At 41.6% G+C, this 24543-nt stretch overlaps 1 protein-coding gene across 1 annotated transcript in view; it reads left to right on the top strand.

Moving 5' to 3' along the window:
• Nucleotides 1-12703: 12703 nt before the first annotated feature.
• LOC116357422 (netrin-3-like) overlaps nt 12704-24543 on the top strand; it is an 82597-nt gene continuing 70757 nt past the window's right edge. The window contains exon 1 of the mRNA XM_031804567.1: nt 12704-12955. The gene's annotated coding sequence lies outside the window, so the exon portion shown is untranslated. The remainder of the gene's footprint in view (nt 12956-24543) is intronic.

Consider the following 24543-nt stretch of genomic DNA (forward strand, 5'->3'; position numbering starts at 1 on the left):
AAGTGCTTTGAGAGACTAGTCAAGGATCATATCACCTCCACCCTACCTGAAACCCTAGACCCACTCCAATTTTCTTACAGCCCCTATAGGTCCACAGACAATGCAATCACCATCACACTGCACTATCCCATCTGGACAAGAGGAATACCTATGTAAGAATGCTGTTCATTGACTACAGCTCAGCATTTAACACCATAGTACCCTCCAAACTTGTCATTAAGCTCGAGATCCTCGGTCTCGACCCCGCCCTGTGCAACTGGGTCCTGGACTTTCCTACGGGCAGCCCCCAGGTGGTGAAGGTAGGAAACAACACCCCCACCTTGCTGATCCTCAACACTGGGGCCCCAAAAGGGAGTGTTCTCAGCCCTCTCCTGTACTCCCTGTTCACCCATGACTGCGTGGCCATATACGCCTCCAACTCAATCATCAAGTTTGCAGACGACACTTCAGTGGAAGGCTTGATTACTAACAACGATGAGACGGCCTACAGGGAGGAGGTGAGGGCCCTCGGAATGTAGTCAGGAAAATAACCTCTCACTCAACGTCAACTAAACAAAGGACATGATCGTGGACTTCAGGAAACAGCAGAGGGAGCACCCCCCCATCCACATCGACGGGACAGTAGTGGGGAAGGTGGAAAGTTCTAAGTTCCTTGGCGTACACATCACAGACAAACTGAAATGGTCCACCCACACAGACCATGCCTCTTCAACCTCAGAAGGCTGAAGATATTTTGCTTGTCACCTATAACACTCACAAACTTTTACAGATGCACAATCGACAGCATCCTGTCTGGCTGTATCACCGCCTGGTACGGCAACTGCACCGCCCTCAACCGCAAGGCTCTCCTGAGGGTCTGCACAACGCATCACCGGGGGCAAACAACCTGCCCTCCAGGACACCTACAGCACCCGATGTCACAGGTAGGCCAAAAAGATCATCAAGGACAACAACCACCCGAGCCACTGCCTGTTTACCCCGCTATCATCCAGAAGGCGAGGTCAGTACATGTGCATCAAAGCTGGGACCAAGAGACTGAAAAACAGCTTCTATCTCAAGGCCATCAGACTGTTAAACAGCCATCATTAATATGGAGAGCCTGCTGCCAACATACAGACTCAAATCTCTGGCCACTTAATAAAGGTATCACTAGTCACTTTAAATAATGGCACTTTAATGATGTTTACATATCCTACATTACTCATCTCGTATGTATATACTGTATTTTATACCTTCTATTGCATCTAGCCTATGCCGCACGGACATTGCTCAACAATATATGTATATGTACATATTCTTACTCATCCCTTTACACTTGTGTGTATAAGGTAGTCGTTGTGAATTTGTTAGATTACTTGTTGGATATTACTGCACTGTCAGAACTAGAAGCACAAGCATTTCACTACACTCACATTAACATCTGCTAACCATGTGTATGTGACCAATACAATTTGTTTTGATTTGATTAAAGTGCTCAAAACAAATTAAATTAGTTATGCATTACATTTTATGGATAGAACAATAAGTACAATATTGTTTTAAAACTTTTGCATGTTTTTTCCTCTGACAAAATAAAAGCTGATTCAAAGGGGGTTGGCAGATTTAAAAAATATTCTGCAGTAGGATATACATGAATATCCTCAATGAAAGGTCACTATCGAGCAGGGGAGGACACTACCGTTTGCCTACTAAAGAACTGACCAGTTGTGGAAAAAGTACCCAAATGTTATACTTTAGTAAAAGTAAAGATACTTTAATAGAGAATTACTCAAGTAAAAGTGAGTCACCCAGTAAAATACTACTTGAGTAAAAGTCTAAAAGTATTTAGTAATAAATATACTTAATTATAAAAAGTTAATGTAATTGTTAAAATATACTTATGCATCAAAATTAAAAGTACAAATCATTTCAAATTCCTTATATTAAGCAAACCAGATGGCGCCATTACATTTTTTAAAATGTTTTACGAAAAGCCAGGGGCACACCAACGCTCAGACATCATTTACAAACAAAGCATGTGTGTTTAGTGAGTCCACCAGATCAGAGGTGGTAAGGATTACCAGGGATGTTCTCTTGAGAAGCGTGTGAATTGGAAAATGTTCCTGTGCCTCTCAGCATTAAAAATGTAATGAGTACTTTTGGGTGTCAGGGAAAATGTATGGAGTAAAATTATTTTCTTATTTTCTTTAGGAATGTAGTAAAAGTTGTCCAAACTATAAATAGGTAACTAAAGTACACATACCCCCAAAACGACTTTAAAGTATTGGCACCCCAGTAGGAGCGGTCCTCCGTAAGAATAAATGGAATTCTATAGTATCTGAATTAAATGTTTTAAGGACAAAATAAAATGTATTTAAGTATTTTTTTAGAGTGGTGACAGTAACATTAGTAATCAAAAAAAAATAATCTTTAAGAAAAATCTTTATATATATATATACAGTACCAGTCAAAATGTTTTGACAAATCTACTCATTCAAGGGATTTTCTTTATTTTACTATTTTCTACATTGTAGAATTATAGTGAAGACACCAAACAAATCAAAATATATTTTATGTTTTGGATTCTTCAAAGTAGAATCGGTTGCCTTAATGACAGCTTTGCACACTCTTGTTTTTCTCTCAACCAGTTTAATGAGGTCGTCACCTGGAATGCATTTCAATTAATAGGTGTGCCTTGTTAAATGCTAATTTGTGGAATTTATTTCACAAACAGTTTTGTTGTGACAAGGTATACAGAAGATAGCCAGACGTCATGTTAATTGTATCTTTATTTAACCTTTATTTAACCAGGCAAGTCAGTCAAAATTCTTATTTTCAATGACGGCTTAGGAACAGTGCCTGTTCTGGAGCAGGTTGACAGATTTGTACCTTATCAGCTCAGGGGTTTGAACTTGCAAACTTCCGGTTACTAGTCCAACACTCTAACCACTAGGCTACCCTGCCACCCCAGCAAGTACAGCTCAAACAACAGTCCATCATTACTTTATATTTAAGACATGAAGATCAGTCAATCCGGAAAATATCTCAAAAGTGAATTTACAAGTTTATCATCTTTCAAAGCAGAATTACTTTCCCATTGTTCTTCAAAAATGCAGTGTAGGATATACCATTTTTAGCTCTGTGTATTATCCAATATTTTATTTTTTACATTTCAAATTTTGCTACACACCAAATCCAGGTGATGAGTTACATCTTTTTTTATTTTTAGCTCACATAATGTCATTTAAAAGTAGAGGTGTCTGTAATATAATAAATGTGGCAGAAATGAAAGTACACGTGCATTTCTATAGCTTCCAAAATCATTTCAACACTTTTGTAGGAGTGTCAATATGGAGGCTCGGTGGCTTCAACAGAGACCCTTAATACTCATCTAGTGTATATTCCTCCTGAGACCCGGGAGAATATACACAAAACATAAGTGTTTGTTTCCACTATTTTTTTTCAAAGAATATTGTTATTTATCTTTTATTGTAAATGAAAAATTGTCCCCTGTAGTGGTCATTAGGACGTAAATATGAAAACATAAACATTACAGCCAATGGGAACAGTAGGTGAAAAACATAATTGCGGCATCTGGGTGTCCACTGCAGAGGGCAAAACTATCTTTTGGTATTTGTTTGATTACTCAAGTGTTGATATAGTCCCAATATGTTTTGTATGTCAGCAATATAGTTTTCAAGACATGTAACATTAAAAATAAAGTAATCTGGCCCGTGTGATGCAAATTTCTGTCATTTGAAAGTTCCATATCCTTTCTAGGGCTAGCGGAACCCCACGACAACGTTCCACTGAAAAGTCAGAACGCCACCCAGTTTTTAGAAACATGTAACTTTCACACATTAACAAGTCCAATACAGCAAATGAAATATAAACATCTTGTTAATCTACCCATCGTGTCCAATTTCAAAAACGATTTACAGCAAAAGCACAACATATGATTATGTTAGGTCTGAGCCAAGTCAAAAAAACACACAGCCATTTTTCCAGCCAAAGATAGGAGTCAAAAAAACAGAAATATAGATCAAATTAATCAGATGAGACTCATAGAACATCATGTTACACAATACATGTATGTTTTGTTCAACAATGTGCATATTATTATCCAAAAATCTCAGTTTACATTGGCACCTTACGTGCAGTAATATTTTGATTCCAAAACATCCTGTGATTTTGCAGAAATACTCATAATAAACATTGATAAAAATGCAAGCGTTATTCACAGAATTAAGATAGACTTATCCACTATGCAACCGCTGTGTCAGATTTTTTATTTTTTATTACGGAAAAAGCTAAATCTGAGAACGGCGCTCAGAGCACAATCCAGCCAAAGAAACAGCTTCAACAGAAGCTAGAAAAAACACTATAAATATTAACTTACCTTTGATGATCTTCATCAGAAGGCACTCCCAGGAATCTCAGTTCGATTTGTTCCATAAACTTTCATAAAGCCCATCATTTTGCCACTTGTGGTTAGCGTGTTCAGCCCAGTAATCCATCTTCAAGAGGCGTGAGCACTTCCTCCAGACAAAAACTCGAAAAGTTATGTTACAGTCCGTCAAATGATGTATGCAATCAATCTTTAGGATGTTTTTAACATAAATCATCAATAAGGTTCCAACCGGAGAATTTCATTGTCTGAAGAAAAGCATTGGAACGAGAGCAAACACTGTCGGGGGCGCGCGTCATGAGACGTAGGCTTTCTGCCAGACCACTCACTCAAAGAGCTAATATGAGCCCCTCCTTTATATTAGAATCCTCAAACCAGTTTCTAAAGACGGTGACATCTAGTGGAAGCCCTAGGAAGTGCAACCTCATCCATATCTCAATGGGATTTCTATAGGCACTGTTTTGAAAATCGATTTCTCACTTCCTGTTTGGATTTCATGTCAGGTTTTTGCCTGCCATATGAGTTCTGTTATACGCACAGACATCATTCAAACAGTTTTAGAAACTTCAGAGTGTTTTCTATCCAATACGAATAATAATATGCAGATATTAGCATCTGGGACAGAGTAGGAGGCAGTTCAGTCTGGGCAAAAGTGAAAAATGCTGCCCCCTATCCCAAAAAGGAAATCTTGAAAACTTGATGATTGCTGACATGCAAAACATTGTGGGACTATATCAACAAAGAACTAAGAGAAACAAATACCAAAAGATTGTTTTTGGATGTTTTCCATTAACTATTCTTTAACTATAAATTCTTTAACTGTTCCTTAACTATACCTGGCCTTGTGGTGAAAAGACAACAACCTCTCCCACAACGTGATCAAGACAAAGGAGATGATAGTGGACTACAGGAAAAAGAGGACAGAGCACACCCCCATTTTCATCTCTGGGGCTGCAGTGGAGCAGGTTGAGAGCTTCAAGTTCCCTGGTGTCCACATTACCGACAAATTAACAAGATTTGGCATGGGTCCTCAGATCCTCAAAAGCTTCTACAGCTGCACCATCGATAGATGGTGTAGTTAGAGCATTTGGCCAGTAACCAAAAGGTTGCTAGATCAAATCCCCGAGCTGACAAGGTAAAATCTGTTGCTCTGCCCCTGAACAAGGCAGTTAACCCACTCATCCTATGCTGTCATTGTAAATAAGAGTTTGTTCTTAACTGACTTTCCTAGTAAAATAAAGGGTAAAAAAAATCCTGACTGGTCTCATCACTGGCAGCTGCTCAGCCTCCAACTGAGAGGCACTACAGAGGGTAGTGCGAATGGCCCAGAACATCATTGGGGCCAAGCTTCCTGCCATCCAGGACCTCTATTCCAGGCGATGTCAGAGGAAGGATCGAAAAATTGTCAAAGACTCCAGCCACCATAGTCATAGACTGTTCTCTCTGCTATCGCACGGCAAGCGGTACCAGAGCGCCAAGTCTAAGTCCTTAGTCTAAACTGCTTCTACCTCCAAGCCATAAGACTCCTGAACATCAAATGAAATGGCTACCCAGACTATTTGCATTGCCCTAAACCTCTTTACACCGCTGCTACTCTCTGTTGTTGTCATCTATGAATACTCACTTCAATAACTGTACCTACATGTACATACTACCTCAACTAACCGGTGCCCCCGCACATTGGCTCTGTACTGGTATCCCCTGTATATAGTCTTGCTATTGTTGTTTTACTGCTGCTCTTTAATGACTTGTTACTTTTATCTCTTATTCTTGTCCGTATTTTTTAAAACTGCATTGTTGGTTGAGGGCTCGTAAGTAAGCATTTCACTGTAAGGTGAAATGCTGTTGTATTCGGCGCATGTGACTAATACAATTTTATTTGATTTGAGATATTCACTTGCTAGAAACAGAAAAACTCCATCCCCCCAAACAATGTGAATATCAAACTCACGAAAAAGGATAATTGATAATTGACCTCAGAGATATGGACGAAGAACTGATGTCCACTAGAGGCCCAAAATGAATTGCTGCGTTTCCGGAGTACGCAGCAAAAATAAATATATAAATCATTGATTGGCACAATCCTAGACCACTTGACCACTTATCAGTTTCCGGGTTCTGAAGGAGAGAGGACCGTCTTTTGCCCAAACGAGAATCTCACTAGGATTAGGCCTAGTTTATGTTTGAAGATTTCATAGGCCTAATGTTATCAGCTGTCCAGTAGATTAATTGCAATCTTATTTTGCCTTACTACCTACAGACTGACGAGCCTACAAATGATTTTCCAGCTCTATTATGAGCACGCCACATATCATCAGTGGTTTCCACAAATCAAATCACCTATTACATTTGACGCAGGACAAGTTTTGCTATTCTTTCACTGTTTCTTGACAGTCAGTTAGGTGGGTCTTAGGTCGCCAATTTGTCTGTGTATTTTGCGTTGTTTGTAGCCTATTTTGTTTACTTTTGAGTTTGTTTAATTAGTTACATTATTAGGGAAGGTTTGTTATTGAATGGCCTACTGTTGCAAGTGCGAAGCTTGGTCAGTAGAGGGCGCACTCTACCCACGTGCATGCAGTTGTGGAACTTCACTCAGAGGAAGGTGCCAAAAATGAAGCGAGGCAAAAGCCGGAGGCTGACATTTTCTTAAAGGTTTCCGCTGCAGGGAACCCAAATGCTGGACAACGAAGCTTTGGAAAAGTCCCTGGAGATTGTTTTTGAGACACATTCAGTAATCCAAGTGCAGCAACACAAAGGACTGTAGAGCGCCCCCCGTTTGGATTCCCTTTGACAGCAAGTGAGTGTGTGTTGCCTGTTCTTACTCTTTCTTTCATTCCTCCTTTAATGCAGCCTAATCGGTCCCTACTTGTAATTAGAGTGAACATCTACCTAGATTAGTGCCTGCCTAGTTTAAGTTACATTGTCCTGGACAAATGGGACAGTTACAGTGGGGTGGAGATGTTTGAGTGGTGCATGTTTCATGCTTTCAGCATGCATTGGTTCATAGGCCTACTTATCAACAGTATTAAATGTTACTGCTTGTTAAATGTTTAATGCATGGAGACCAGGCTAAACTACATCATGGCACACTGTTTAGTAGTCAAATTCCTATTCAGCGTATGACTGCTTGGTTTAAATCATTGGCATGATCTCCCATGTAATTAAATTGTTGTTCCATCATAAGGTAATGATTGGGGTGGACAGATTGATGGGTCAGGAGTTTAGTGTTAAGGTGCTTTCAAATGATTACAGCCCTATACAGATGTAATTAACAAACTAAGCAGATTTAAAACTACATAATTTTTTACAATAACAACCTCAACAAGGTTGTAAATCCTTGTAAGCCATATATTCCTTCACAAATACACTGCAAGATATCATATCATTATGATAGAGATAAGGTCAAATTAGTAAGTGCAAAAAGTAGAAGGGACTTTTTCTTGATCATGGTTTTGTAGATGTGTGTATTTAAAACAAAATATCGATCAAACTTAGAGATTAAGGGCCTATATAACAAATATACAGCTTTAAATGTATCATTTATGATATTATGATGAGAGGGAAAGTATTTAGATTAGTGCGTTACGTTCAGCAGTTCCAAAACATCCGGTGATTTTGTAGAGAGCCACATCAATTTACAGAAATACTTATCATAAATGTTGATGAAAATACAACTGTTATGAGTGGAATTAAAGATACACTTCTCCTTAATGCAACCGCTGTGTCAGATTTCAAAAATGCTTTACAGCGAAAGCACACCATGGAATAATCTGCGCTCAGAGAACAAAACCTTTGATGGTCTTCATCGGAATGCACTCCCAGGAATCCCAGTTCCACAATAAATGTTTGTTTTGTTCGATAAAGTCCATAATGTACGTCCAAATACATCCTTTTTGTTTGCGCGTTTAGTTCACAAATCCAAATTCAGAAGGCGTAGGAACTTAGTCTAGACGAAAAGTCAAAACAGTTCCATTACAGTTCATAGAAACATGTCAAACGATGTATAGAATCATTCTTTAGGATGTTTTTATCATAAATCTTCAATAATATTCCAACCGGACAATTCCTTTGTCTTAAGAAATGAAAGGGAACACAGCTCGCTCTCACGCATGACTTAGCTCATGACTTTCTGCCAGACCCCTTAGTCGAACAGCTCTTATTCGCTCCACCTTCACAGTAGAAGCCTGAAACAAGGTTCTAAAGACTGTTGACATCTAGTGGAAGCCGCAGGAAGTGCAATCGGACGAAATTTACACTGTATCTTGGATAGGCAAAGACTTGAAACCCTACAAACCTCAGATTTCCCACTTCCTGGTTGGATTTTTTCTCAGGTTTTTGCCTTCCATATGAGTTCTGTTATACTCACAGACATAATTCAAACAATTGTAGAAACTTCAGAGTGTTTTCTATCCAAATCTACTAATAACATGCATATCTTAGCTTCTGGGCCTTAGTGGCAGGCAGTTTACTCTGGGCACCTTATTCATCCAAGCTACTAAATACTGCCCCCCAGCGATAAGTTATAAAACATTATAAACCGGGTAGTTTGGGTCATAGATAGGGTTGGGTGATATGGCCTAAAAATCCTGTTTTCATTTTTTCATATTCATGGTCCATTCATGATATATATCTTGATTTTCTATGTTTCTGTAATTAAGTTTTGATGTACAATAAAAGGTCAAATACACTGCATTTCAAACAGTCAGAAATAATCAAGGCTTGTGAAATCATACCAAGGTTAAGTCTAAGCTTTTAATTTTACCCCCTTCGTCTCCCCAATTACGATCTTGTCTCATCGCTGCAACTCCCCAACGGGCTCGGGACAGGGGAAAGTTGAGTCGTGCGTCCTCCGAAACATGACCCGCAAAGCCACACTTCTTAACACCCGCTCGCTTAACCTGGAAGCCAGCTGTGTCCGAGGAAAAAACATTCAACTGACGACTGAAGCCGCCATATGGGTCCCCCAGTCACGTCCGGTTGTGACACAGCCCTGGGATCAAACCCCAGGTTGTAGAGACAATGTATCTTTGCAATGCAGTGCCTTAGACTGCTGCACCATTCAGGAGGCATGACCAAAGTAGCTTAATCTGCCTTTTGTCAAAAATCACTGATCTGACATTCAAGACTATCATTGAAAATGCCATTTTTGTTACAAATTTAACCAGAAGCATGCATAATTCACATGGACTAATAATCACTAACATCTTGTAGCAGGCATTGTAGAAAATGAGCACAGGTCTCATAAACAATCTCTCAAGCACAAGCCCAGGTGCTACTAAGTAACCAGTTAATCTTTATATTCCAAGTTTAGCCAACTTGGATATATTTGCTAGCTAACAGATTAATTGTTTTGAGCACACCCTTCTGTCCATCTCCTACTGATTGAACAGCATGCTAGCCTGTCCACTTTGTTCAGATATAGAAATCAAGTGGCCTACGTTATTTCTCAGAATGAGAATGAGTTGCCAATTCCTTTTGGAATTGGGTTTTATGGTTATTGCACATTTATAAAACACAGACTAGACGCCTAGTATAATCCGTCTTTGGTTAAAATGCTGCTAGCGGTATGTGGTACATTGACACGCTCGACAAACTGAGTAGAGCATACATTTCCCAGAATCAATGTTCATTGATAGGACTACTCCCTTTTAGTAGTGTCTGCTCTGCGCGAAATTTGAGGAGTTGAGACATGAAAAGGGTATCGTCAGAAAAGTTCATTTCTCTTCTATTACAGTAAAATAATTGTGTTTCGGTGTCCATATGACCGATTCTGTTGGACCAAACCTGAAATAGAGAGTTGAAACCACTTGTCAGAAAGGAAGAAGTGATCTCTCATCTTTGTTGTTTTGAGTGGCAGGGGTGGGTCTTGGCCATGTGTAAATGGGAAAGTACACACAGCACAGAAGGAGTGAAGGAGACGAGACCAAAAAGACAACATGAGAACAAGCGGATTTACTGTAAACGCTAATACATTTTTTTTTTAAAGATTATTGCATTATTGCATTTGGAATATTGCGCTAAAACATACATTTTAATTAATCAAGTCAATTTGATATATCGCCCAGCCCTACAATAGTCCTGGATGTTGATTGGCTGAAACAGCATTTCAGCCGTGTGAAAATCAAACAATGCACGATGGGTATGACGTAAATATACTTGTTTACTGTTCTATTTATGTTGGTAGCCTGTTTATAATAGTAATAAGGCACCCCAGGGGGTTGTGGTTTATTGCCAATATTGCTTAAATAGAATGGAGGTTATTCATGCATTCACCTATAGTTGTTAAACTATGAGCCTCTCACCCTGAGAAGAAAAGATAGGGCTCAGGAGAGCAGGGGAAGGGAGGGAGATGAGACTGGTTTAAACGTCTCTGTGGGGCAAGAAAAATAGGAAAGAAGATACACTTTTTCTGCCCTCTGTATTTTATTTATGTACTTCTCCTCCACCCCTCTCAACCTGCCCACTGTAGTCTATTCCACTGTTTTATGTACTTCTCCTCCACCCCTCTAAACCTGCCCACTGTACTCTATTCCACTGTTTTTGTACTTCTCCTCCACCCCTCTAAACCTGCCCACTGTACTCTATTCCACTGTTTTTGTACTTCTCCTCCACCCCTCTAAACCTGCCCACTGTACTCTATTCCACTGTTTTATGTACTTCTCCTCCACCCCTCTAAACCTGCCCACTGTACTATATTCCACTGTTTTATGTACTTCTCCTCCACCCCTCTAAACCTGCCCACTGTACTATATTCCACTGTTTTTGTACTTCTCCTCCACCCCTCTAAACCTGCCCACTGTACTATATTCCACTGTTTTATGTACTTCTCCTCCACCCCTCTAAACCTGCCCACTGTACTATATTCCACTGTTTTATGTACTTCTCCTCCACCCCTCTAAACCTGCCCACTGTACTATATTCCACTGTTTTATGTACTTCTCCTCCACCCCTCTAAACCTGCCCACTGTACTATATTCCACTGTTTTTGTGTCATTCAGGACAAAAGTGTGAACATAATTTTCTCTCTGTGTTCTTTACTATCAAGGTGAATATTTTCTGTTGCCCATTGAGCTTCTCCTCTCTGTGTGAGAAGCTGTCTAGAGGTAGACCTAAGGCTCATACATCAGAAGTGGGTGGCAGGTGTATTATGGATCAAGGATTCATGGATTCCACTCTCTGATTTAACCATTTACACCAGCACTGTTTGATCCTTCCTAAGACAGACAGACAGACTGATGGATACACACCACACCAAACAGAGCTATCTCTTTAACTCATGTTCAAACGTTTATAATGTACGATTTTTTTCAGGGTTAAGAATCAATTAGTTAAAAATGAACAAATGGATCAGTGGTATACCTAATACTGTTACACCCAGTGGATGGTACATTAAATACAGTAGGAATGTTGATCCTTTTACAATGGAGTTAGGAAACGCTAAGGATTCGAACGAACCACATGGGGTGCAGGCACACAAAATAACGGTGTGTGTAATTATTCATTGCTACAGTACACCTGTAATAACACACCTGGCGGAATATTATGTATGCGGTGAAAATGAACGGTTTAGAATGAAACCAAACACGCAATTGTGCGCGGTTAAAACCAACCCGGTTTTTAATGAAATAATGAACGCGTACTCTCGCTGACAAAGTATATGCCACATAATATATGGCCTATTAACACATTAACCACGAGGAATAATGGATGACCTAGAGGGGGTCTTTATTGACGGATTGCAGTTATTCTTACCCCTAGCCATAGTGAGACATTGTGGGCCTGAAGGGACCGATCTGGAATAGGCCTATAGAAAATGCCTCTAATATCTGAAAGTTTTCACAATAGGTCTGTTCTTGATCATCAACCAAAGACCGTCGCAGAAAACAATATATAATACCCGTTTATTTAATAAGGTTCCCTGTTCCCTTGAATGTCATAATACTCATATCCTATTATGTGGCTGTGCTGGCGTTCCTTTTAGCATCCTCACAGTATCACAACTAGTAAAGCATCTGAGGTAGACCTGCAGTATTTGCTGGTTGTAAAACTATACACGTTGTTTCGGTTAGATATAGGTCTTCGTTGTGTTAATTAGCCCACTACACGTTATGTTGAGACAAAGAACAAGTTGCCTTATTATTTCAAAATGATTTACTCTCTCTCTCTCTCGCTCTTTGTGGTCGCCAGACGCTCTTGCGCGCAAGGGTGAGAAAATCTGCAATTGATTTTAATGGGGAGTAGCCTACTTTTCAACACTATGGGTGCATTGGTCTCTTTTCACTTTGTCTGAACGGCGCGGGCGAGTGCAGTGTCGCACCCCTGTACTGTGTACTTGCTCAATATATCTGTCGCTATTTGACAGTACAGAAGAGCCTCTGTTTCTTAACGGCTTTCTATAATGTAGCCTACCTCCGCAGAACGCTCGAGACTGGGCAGACGGGACTCGTCAGTTGTGTTTGGGAAGTTTATATTTTCTTCCAACAGATGCGCATTTTTGTTTTTTTTGTTTTGGACCTCAATCATTACACGGTGTTCTCGTTTTAAGATTCGCCAATACACCGGTCTTCGGTAAGTTTGATAGTGTCAATTTTACGCATTTAACAGGTGAGTTTATGAAGTCAATTTCAGTCATTTCCAGTAACCTTAATGTTTGTCTGTCTTCACATGCTCTTTTATTTAGCTCGCTTTGGGAATTGTTCTTTCTTCTGATATATTATAAGGCTGAGTCACTATGCGTAAAGCACTGTTAATTACGCAGTTGGCGACTTAATATTTATAAGAACTCCAGTATTGAGTGAATTCAAGTAACATTATTTCATTCTTGCAGTACGATTTCTAGTTATGATTAAGGTATCGTTATTAGCTTGACATGATGGCGCAACAGCCAGCCTATAATTTGTTCAGATAAAAACGGATTACTGTTATTATTATTGTTGTTTATAGTCATATTAGTATAGTGTAGTAATATTACATTCTCTGAGAGAACCTCTGGACGCACTGAAATGGAAAGGCACGGAGGACAGGTGGGCGAGGAAAGAACGTGGGGCGGGAGATCTAGCGAGCTGTGTGAACTCCTCGGTTTACAGCTGCCGGGTGGGTCCGAGGAAAGAGCAAGAAAAGCAGCCTAAGCAATATAGGTTACAATAAGTAGGCTATGGAGTCCATGTGTTTTAATAGCTCTCCGATGTAGGCCAAGTAGCGATGCCAGACCAAGCAGCACTTCTCGGATCCCGCATTCGACTGTACACCATATGCCAAGTCTCTCAATGCGTTTGTCAATTCTGATGTTTTCCCTTTACAACACTGCGTTCGTATAGACAAACGCATTTAGGCCTATGAAAGATTGGGAAGTTATATTTTCAAGTCTAAATGCTGATACCAACAAGTGTAACCCCGATCAGAATGCTAGTGAAAGGAATTGAAGGATAATATTGATTTGTTCCCGTTTCTGGTTGAGATCAAGTCAGAATTGAAGATTGCTTATGAGATTATTTTATATATATGAATCCAAGTATCTTAGAAAATAGTAATGCATATTAAAAAAGACTCAGGAAATTACTTGGCAAGTTGTCTTGTCTTGACAAGCTTTATTTGGCTGATATGGCACTGAGCATGAGTCCTATGAAACAAAATCACCTTGCAATTATAATTCGGAGGCCTAACTTTTTATCAATGCACAAATCATATAGCCTGCATATGACGGATAAGTAGTAAAACACAGACAAGCTGCTGGGAGAAAGGTACACCACAACTGCAATAGATTCCTTATATTAAATGCTTGAATTGAGCTAAAGTGTGCCTCTATTAGAGATTAGTGTCAACCACTTCACCCACTTATCCTCATTCTCCTGGAAGCTGTCCTGAAAGATGATGTTGTTGATGCAACCTTTATTTGTTCACTCAGATCAAGAAAACATTGATATGGTTTTAAATGTGGTACAATTATTACCTAGATTTTCTTTGTCGAATGCAACAACAGCACTTATTCACAGAGAATATCCGTAATTTCATCGGTTTATAAATTAACCACGGTCTTTTAATTGCATCATGTTATGATCCATCAATAACACACAGCCAAAGACTGCGCCAGGAGCCACCAGGGCTCAGGCACACGGTTGTGTAAACTAATCCACAGGAACTTACTCCAGCAGGTTTATAAACTCCTTCTGGTGGTGTGTGTGTGTGGCCGTATCTTCTGGGAGTGTGCGTGTGTTGCCGTAACGTAAGCAGATCATTTTCTCTTTGCTTTGAAAGGCAGGATTCCTCGAGACTCTTGGCTCCGTCCACCTGAACGAGTAAAATCAACACGTCCAATATATTTTTCTTCTCTGGTTTGAACAGCTTGATGGGGGAAAGGAATGCTGCTGGTTCTTTTTCCCCCTCTTGTTTTTCTCTTATTTCGGTGGGCCTGAGACAGCTGTTGGTTTGCAGAAATACATATTTGTAATCCTTAACAAATGAAACAAGCTGATTGGAGTGTGAAACTAAATCCCACACACTGGACCGAACTTTGACCTTTTATGGAAGAACAGTATCGCAGATTCATTTGATTCATATCTGAACATTTTCATTCATGAATCAATTATGGCCTTACCAATATAAACAGCTTCTATGTTAAGGCTATTAAGGCTATCACACTGTTAAATAGCCAACACTAGCCGGCTTCCACCCGGGTACGCAACCCCGTTTCTATCTACATAGACTTGGATATCACTTGCCGCTTTAATAATGGAACATGAGTCACTTTAATAATGTTTACATACTGTTTTACTAATTTCATATAAATATACTGTATTCTATTCCACTGTGTTTTAGTCAATGCCACTCCGACATTGCTCGATCTAATATTTATATATTTCTTAATTACATTATTTTACTTTTAGATGTCTGTGTGTTGTTGTGAATCATTGTTAGATATTACTGCATTGTTAGATACTACTGCACTGATGGAGCTTGAGACACAAGCATTTCGCTGCCCCTGCAATAACATCTGCTAAATATGTGTATGTGACCAAACATATTTGATTTGGTTTGAATACCAATGTCAAATCTACTGCAGTGTTTTTGTACTATGTCTACCTAATGGTTTGACATAGGCCTTCAAAAGTTGCGTTTCACTAGGCCTCAGAAGGAGGGGGGGGGGGGGGGGGTCAAAAAGGGGCGGTCCCAATTCTATTTGTACTTAAATGGATATGCTTCTTAATCCGAAATTCCGAGCACCCTCGGAAATCGAATTAGCATAATCAAAAAATCCCCATAAAAATCTGTCAATTTAAGATAGAGGTATGATTTTTTAAAAATTGGATGAGTCTCATCTGCAGCATCCGCCTATGTTGAACTTCTGCATCTGCGGTGATAAGTGACAGAGTGGTGTTTGTAAGACCATGAGATATCCCAAAAATGGGGTTTCTCTCAAAATCATCTGTAGCGTGCGAACGGTTTGGCCTATAAACCATTATGACCCCTCTATGGAAAGATGAGGCTCTCACGAACACGATCATATCGGTTGTTTTGCTCTAGGAATCCAACATGATTCGTCTGAAGGTCCCATGGTAACAGTTGAAAAATGAATGGAAATATACAGTATCGATCAAAAGTTTGGACACACCTACTCATTCCAGGGTTTCTTTATTTTTACTATTTTCTACATTGTAGAATAACTGCGAAGACATCAAAACTATGAAATAACACATATGGAATCATATAGCAACCAAAAAAGTAACAAATCAAAATATATTTTATATTTGAGATTCTTCAAAGTAGCCATTCTTTGCCTTGGTGACAGCTTTGCACACACTTGGCATTCTCTCAACCAGCTTCATGAGGTAGTCAACTGGAATGCATTTCATTAACAGGTGTGCCTTGTTAAAAGTTCATTTGTGGAATTTCTTTCCTTCTTAATGCGTTTAAAGCAATCAGTTGTGTTGTGACAGGGTAGAGGGGGTATACAGAAGATAGCCCTCTTTGGTAAAAGACCAAGTCCATATTATGGCAAGAACAGCTCCAATAAGCAAAGAGAAAGCACAGACCATCATTACTTTAAGACATGAAAGTCAGTCAATGAAGAACATTTCAAGAACTTTGAAAGATTCTGAAAGTTGTGAAAACCATCAAGCACTATGATGAAACTGGCTCTCATGAGGCCCACCACAGGAAAGAAAGACCCAGAGTTACCTCTGCTGCAGAGGAGAAGTTCAATAAAGTTACCAGCCTCAGAAATTGAAGCCCAAATAAATGCTTCAAAGAGGTCAAGTAACAGACACATGTCAACATCAACTGTTCAGAGGAGACTGCATGAATCAGGTATTCATGGTTGAATTGATGCAAAGAACCCACTACTAAAGGACACCAATATGAAGAAGAGGCTTGCCTGTGCAAAGAAACATGAGCATTGTCTTGGCTGTGTGTTTAGGGTAGTTGCCCTGTTGGATGGTGAACTTTCTCCCCATTCTGATGTCCTGAGCGCTTTGGAGCAGGTTTTCATCAAGGATCTCTCTATACTTTGCTCTGTTCATCTTCCCCTCGATTCTGACTCGTCTCCCAGTCCCTGCCGCTGAAAAACACCCCCACAGCATGATGCAGCCACCAACCTGCTTCACCATATGGATGGTGCCAGGTTTCCTCCCGACGTGATGCCTGGCATTCAGGCCAAAGAGTTCAATCTCAGTTTCATCAGACCAGAGAATCTTGTTTCTCATGGTCTGAGAGTCTTTAGGTGCCTTTTGGCAAACTCCAAGTGGGCTGTCATGTGCCTTTTACTGAGGACTGGCTTCTGTCTGGCCACTGTAACATAAAGGCTTGATTGGTGGAGTGCTGCAGAGACAGTTGTCCTTCTGTAAGGTTCTCCCATCTCCACAGACAAACTCTGGACATCTGTCAAAGTGACCATTGGGTTCTTGGTCACCTCCCTGACCCTTCTCCCCTGATTGCTCAGTTTGGCCAATGGGCCAGCTGTAGGTGGAGTCTTGATGGTTCCAAATTTCTTCCATTTAAGAATGATGGAGGCCACCGTGTTCTTGGAGACCTTCGATGTTGCAGACATGTTTTTGTACCTTTTCCCAGATCTGTGTCTCGACACAATCCTGTATCTGAGCTCTACGGACAATTCTTTCGACCTCATGGCTTTCTTTTTTATAGACAGGTGTGTGCCATGTCCAATCAATTGAACCACAGGTGGACTCCAATCAAGTTGTAGAACAATCTCAAGCATGATCAATGGAAACAGGACGCACGTGAGCTACATTTAGAGTCTCATAGCAAAGGGTTGGAATACTTATGGAAATAAGATATTTCTGTTTTTCATTTGTAATACATTTTCAAAAATAAATAAAAAACTGTTTTCGCTTTGTCATTGTGGGGTATTGTGTGTATATTGATGAAGAAAAAAAAAGATTGAAACCATTTTAGAATAAGGCTGTAACGTAACAAAATGTGGAAACAGTCAAGGGGTCTGAGAACTTTCCGAAGGCAGCGTATTTATATCCTAAAGAAAAAGGACGGTCATCATCCATAACCGTCCGTTAAACATCCCATTACGTCACAGCCCTGCTTTTCAGTCTGGAGGGGTGTGTGTCAGTGCCAGCTGGATTTCCCTGTTTTAACTTCTGCTCGTCAGTGTGAAGCCTCGCTCTCCATCCCATAGGATGATCCCGGGCCAAGATTCCAAAGCTCAATTATTCGTCAGTGTGACAACTCGCGCGCCCTTTCCCTTGGGATGATGCCGAGATTGCAAAGCGCCATCCCATCACTCCCCATGCCCTGCCAAGTCCGCATTTGTCAACCGCACACATTTCCTCCAGATGCAGAAGGATGTGTGTGTGTGTGTGAGGTCTGTGCATGTGTGTGTTTGTTCTCAGGGTGCTATCTAAACCATTTTAAGGTTTAACAGTTGTTTTATCTCAACTATCGATAAAGGAAATGCCAATAGTGTACACATGCAGGTGTTTTAGATCTATCCGAATTAATCCAATACTTCCCTCATATCTTCTCTTCTCCTCTGGCCCTGGGGGCTGCCATGGCAACATGGAGCAGACCAGCTTGATGGACTGGGAGGCCCTAGGGCCACTCTCTCGCCTCCCGGCCATGCTCTGCAGTGTACCATTACCCTGCTCCAGCCTGAAAAATGGACTTCACCATCGAGCCTTGTGAGGAAAGGGAGGGAGAAATTGGGACGAGGAGGAGGAGGTGGAGAGGGAAGAGAAGAGACAAAGGGAAGGGTGGGTTGTCCGATGATTCAGCCCCCGCCTTCAAAAGCCCTGGTACCCCTGATAATGTATGGGTCTCCATGTGTGTGAGTGAGAGCGCATGTGTTTGTGTGATTGGGTGTGGTGAGCCTATGTGTTTGTGCGTGTACATGTGTGCGAACGCTAATAGTATTTTGAACTCTTAATAAAATGATTCGTGGTTTCCCCCCCGACAGTTCAAAGTGGCCCAGCTAGCTTCTGGCTGTGAGAAGTCTCTTGTGCAATGGAAAAGCAGTTTTCCTGTCGGAGGGCTCGGGGAGAAACCGCAAGCCTGCCTACCACAGAGCCAGGCATCAAAGGGCTTTGAAGCACACACCTCGACACCCCTCTCTGGAATATATGCCTTACATGAAGTCGTCACTGATGTCTCGATATTGTGAGATCTTCATTTAGAAGATCCAGACGGGAAGTATTCCGTCTTCTCTCTGAAGTCTCACACAGCAGTGGGTGTCATCAGTCCCATTTGAGTACACATATAGGGGGAAATACACAGTAATGAAAAAAGTACCCAATTGTCATACTAAAGTTATGATACCTTAATAGAAAACGTCTGAAGTCAAAGTGTCACCGAGTAAAATACTACTTGAGTAAAAGTAAAGATATCTTAATAGAAAATGTCTCAAGTCAAAGTGTCACCGAGTAAAATACTACTTGAGTAAAAGTAAAGATATCTTAATAGAAAATGTCTCAAGTTAAAGTGAGTCACCCAGTAAAATACTACTTAAGTGAAGTTAGATTTTATACTTAAGTATCAAAAGGAAAAGGAAAAGTACAAATAATTTCAAATTCCTTATATTAAGGAAACCAGATGGCACCATTTTTTTTCTTTTTAATGAAAAGCCAGGGGCACACTCCAACGCTCAGACATTATTTACAAATGAAGCATGTGTGTTTAGTGAGTCTGCCAGATCAGAGGCAGTAGGGATGACCAGGGATGTTCTCTGTTTAGTGAGTCTGCCAGATCAGAGGCAGTAAGGATAACCAGGGATGTTCTCTGGTTAGTGAGTCTGCCAGATCAGAGGCAGTAGGGATGACCAGGGATGTTCTCTGTTTAGTGAGTCTGCCAGATCAGAGGCAGTAAGGATAACCAGGGATGTTCTCTGGTTAGTGAGTCTGCCAGATCAGAGGCAGTAAGGATAACCAGGGATGTTCTCTGGTTAGTGAGTCTGCCAGATCAGAGGCAGTAAGGATAACCAGGGATGTTCTCTGTTTAGTGAGTCTGCCAGATCAGAGGCAGTAAGGATAACCAGGGATGTTCTCTGTTTAGTGAGTCTGCCAGATCAGAGGCAGTAAGGATAACCAGGGATGTTCTCTGTTTAGTGAGTCTGCCAGATCAGAGGCAGTAAGGATAACCAGGGATGTTCTCTGTTTAGTGAGTCTGCCAGATCAGAGGCAGTAGGGATGACCAGGGATGTTCTCTGTTTAGTGAGTCTGCCAGATCAGAGGCAGTAAGGATGACCAGGGATGTTCTCTGTTTAGTGAGTCCTCCAGATCAGAGGCAGTAAGGATGACCAGGGATGTTCTCTGTTTAGTGAGTCCACCAGATCAGAGGCAGTAGGGACGACCAGGGATGTTCTCTGTTTAGTGAGTCCACCAGATCAGAGGCAGTAGGGACGACCAGGGATGTTCTCTGTTTAGTGAGTCCACCAGATCAGAGGCAGTAAGGATGACCAGGGATGTTCTCTGTTTAGTGAGTCTGCCAGATCAGAGGCAGTAGGGATGACCAGGGATGTTCTCTGTTTAGTGAGTCCACCAGTACAGAGGCAGTAAGGATAACCAGGGATGTTCTCTGTTTAGTGAGTCCACCAGATCAGAGGCAGTAGGGACGACCAGGGATGTTCTCTGTTTAGTGAGTCTGCCAGATCAGAGGCAGTAAGGATGACCAGGGATGTTCTCTGTTTAGTGAGTCTGCCAGATCAGAGGCAGTAAGGATGACCAGGGATGTTCTCTTGATAAGTGCTTGAATTGGAACATTTTCTAGTCTTGCTAAGAATTCAAAATGTAATGAGTACTTTTGGGTTTCAGGGAGAATGTATGGAGTAAAAAATACATAATTTTATTTCGGAATGTAGTGAAGTAAAAGTAGCACAAAATAGAAATAGTAAAGTAAAGTACAGATACCCCAAAAAACGACTTAAGTAGTACTTTAAAGTATGTTTTACTTAAGTACTTGACATCACTGGAAATACAGTATGTTAACTTTATATAAAAGTGGATCACACTTTGACACTGGCTATAATTTATTTTGGCAAAGTCTAAACCGCCACTACGTTATGAAATGAACAAGCCTCTATCTCCTCATTAACGAAGGAACATTTCTCCAGGATTCCCGAATAAAGCATAAAAGTATGTGTTCTATGAAACTCAGGGATGAGCTTCAGCCCTTGTTCTTGCCCAGACTCCATGTTGAAATCTGCATGTCCTCAAACCCAGATGGGGGGGATTTGTAGGCCTATAGGCAACATTTTTAAGTTTGGACTGGCAATATTCAATTGTCTCTCTCTCTCTCTCTCTCTCTCTCTCTCTCTCTCTCTCTCTCCCCCTCACGCTCTCTCTCTCTCTCTCTCTCTCTCTCTCTCTCTCTCTCTCTCTCTCTCTCTTTCTCTCTCTCTCTCTCTCTCCCTCACGCTCTATCTCTCTCTCTAACTGTCCCTCTCACTCACCCACTCACTCATCCAATCTCAATAAGCTCCAAGGAGGAAACCACTTTAGACTAGTGTGTGTTGGTCGGAGTCTGTTGAGAGTAGGATGACATTTCCCTGACACTGATCTAAGGTCAGTTGTGTTGTCTAACCCAACCTCCCCCTCTTTGCCCCCTAATGTTTGACACGTGAGTTGACATTGTGCCACGCTCGCGGTCTCATATCCTTCCCCTTCAAACCCACCTCCTCCACTCCACAGACTGTTACTCACAGACCAAAAACACTGAATTTACAGAAATATCTAATGAACAGAAAATACCCCAAACATGTGATATCAGCAGTTTTGCCTCCCTTTGTAGTGGCGTGAAACACAGAGAACCCTAAGTTTAGTACAGCTTCCTGTCTGGATCTATGAGAAGTGGCCTGACCTGAGGTTCTGTCTCCTCTCCTTTCCTCTCCTCTTAGTAGTTCTGGATCAGGTTCTGTTATTTTACAACTGCTGGCCAGGAGAGCAGGCTGGGCCGCAGTGGCTGCATTCCTCTCCTGGGCGTTCTTGCTCTCTCAGAATGATGAGAAGGATGGCGAGAAAGAAAGAAACTGATCGCTGCCCCTGAAACCCACCTTCAGTGGCACACTGTGTGTCTGAGCTGTAGTCCAGGGCTGGATCCAGGGTCCCTCAGATTCAGAGCAGACTCAAGGCTTTTCTGAATTTGTCAGTGATGTCCCTGCTAATGATACCCTCGCTGTGAGAGTTGACCCCCTTTTGCCTCCCCTCTCGCTCTCATTCACTGCTAATGAATACCAGAGAGCCACCCTGAGACCCCCTCATTTTCTTTCTTTATTTAACCTTTATTTAACTAGGCAAGTCAGTTCAGAACAAATTCTTATTTACAATGAAGGCCTGCCGGGGAACAGTGAGTTAACTGCCTTGTTCAGGGGCAGAACGACAGATTTCACCTTGTCAGCTCAGGTATTCGATCCAGCAACTTTCGGTTACCGGCCCAATGCTCTAACCACTAGGTTACACCCCCCTCCATTATTGGATTTGGTTTCTGCCACTAGTACCCTTTTACTTGTGGACTGTCAGTCATGTTTTTTAACCCAGTGTGTGTTTGTGTGTGTGTGTGTGTTTGTGTGTTTGTGGGGTGATGACTCTGAACCATGATAGACGGTGCACAGTGCCCTCTTGTTCACCAATTTAAAAGTCCTCCACAGTTGCCACAACTTCTAACAGACCACTCAGGGATTACTGTACACTGGGCACTGTGACAGATAGCCAGTGAGGCACAGGGCCTCCTCCCAGGGTCATCTGAGTGGAGGATCCCCAAGGAGCTCCATTCAGCCTCATGGTGAGGGGGCCACCTTCCCAGCACACTGCCCCAGCATGGGACCCTCTGACTGGCTACGAGGTGGCTCAGCTGTCCCTCTAGTTCTCCTCGGTCCATCACGCCCAAGCCAAATTAAGCCTCTCAGCACCTCTCATTTTCCTAATCCGTGTAGTCTGCCAGGGTAGCCAAGCTTGAAAGAGATACAACTCAACATGGGATGATCTCATGGTAAAATGGCAGAGCTGAAAGAAACTTTCCCCGTAATCTCTCATCCGGGACCACCATATTCCTCGCTCACTTAAACCAAATCAAATGTTATTAGTCACATGCTTTGTAAACAAGTGTAGACTAACAGTGAAATGCTTACTTACGGGTCCTTCCCAACAATGCACAGAGAAAGAACATGTTGAAATAACAGAAAAATAAAACATGCAATAATAAATACACAGTAATGAAAATGTGTCTATATACAGGGGTACTAGTGCTGAGTCGATGTGCACAGGTACAAGGTAAATGTGTCTATATACAGGGGTACCAGTGCCGAGTCGATGTGCACAGGTACAAGGTAAATGAGTCTATATACAGGGGTACTAGTGCTGAGTCGATGTGCACAGGTACAAGGTAAATGAGTCTATATACAGGGGTACTAGTGCTGAGTCGATGTGCACAGGTACAAGGTAAATGAGTCTATATACAGGGGTACCAGTGCCGAGTCGATGTGCACGGGTACAAGGTAAATGTGTCTATATACAGGGGTACTAGTGCTGAGTCGATGTGCACAGGTACAAGGTAAATGAGTCTATATACAGGGGTACTAGTGCTGAGTCGATGTGCACAGGTACAAGGTAAATGAGTCTATATACAGGGGTACCAGTGCTGAGTCGATGTGCACGGGTACAAGGTAAATGTGTCTATATACAGGGGTACTAGTGCTGAGTCGATGTGCACAGGTACAAGGTAAATGAGTCTATATACAGGGGTACTAGTGCTGAGTCGATGTGCACAGGTACAAGGTAAATGAGTCTATATACAGGGGTACCAGTGCTGAGTCGATGTGCACGGGTACAAGGTAAATGTGTCTATATACAGGGGTACTAGTGCTGAGTCGATGTGCACAGGTACAAGGTAAATGAGTCTATATACAGGGGTACTAGTGCTGAGTCGATGTGCACAGGTACAAGGTAAATGAGTCTATATACAGGGGTACTAGTGCTGAGTCGATGTGCACAGGTACAAGGTAAATGAGTCTATATACAGGGGTACTAGTGCTGAGTCGATGTGCACAGGTACAAGGTAAATGAGTCTATATACAGGGGTACTAGTGCTGAGTCGATGTGCACAGGTACAAGGTAAATGAGTCTATATACAGGGGTACCAGTGCCGAGTCGATGTGCACGGGTACAAGGTAAATGTGTCTATATACAGGGGTACCAGTGCCGAGTCGATGTGCACGGGTACAAGGTAAATGAGTCTATATACAGGGGTACCAGTGCCGAGTCGATGTGCACGGGTACAAGGTAAATGAGTCTATATACAGGGGTACTAGTGCTGAGTCGATGTGCACAGGTACAAGGTAAATGAGTCTATATACAGGGGTACTAGTGCTGAGTCGATGTGCACAGGTACAAGGTAAATGAGTCTATATACAGGGGTACTAGTGCTGAGTCGATGTGCACAGGTACAAGGTAAATGAGTCTATATACAGGGGTACCAGTGCCGAGTCGATGTGCACGGGTACAAGGTAAATGAGTCTATATACAGGGGTACCAGTGCCGAGTCGATGTGCACGGGTACAAGGTAAATGAGTCTATATACAGGGGTACTAGTGCTGAGTCGATGTGCACAGGTACAAGGTAAATGAGTCTATATACAGGGGTACTAGTGCTGAGTCGATGTGCACGGGTACAAGGTAAATGAGTCTATATACAGGGGTACCAGTGCCG

The sequence above is a fragment of the Oncorhynchus kisutch genome, linkage group LG25 (genome assembly GCF_002021735.2).
Source record: "Oncorhynchus kisutch isolate 150728-3 linkage group LG25, Okis_V2, whole genome shotgun sequence".
NCBI classification, from domain to species: Eukaryota; Metazoa; Chordata; class Actinopteri; order Salmoniformes; family Salmonidae; genus Oncorhynchus; species Oncorhynchus kisutch.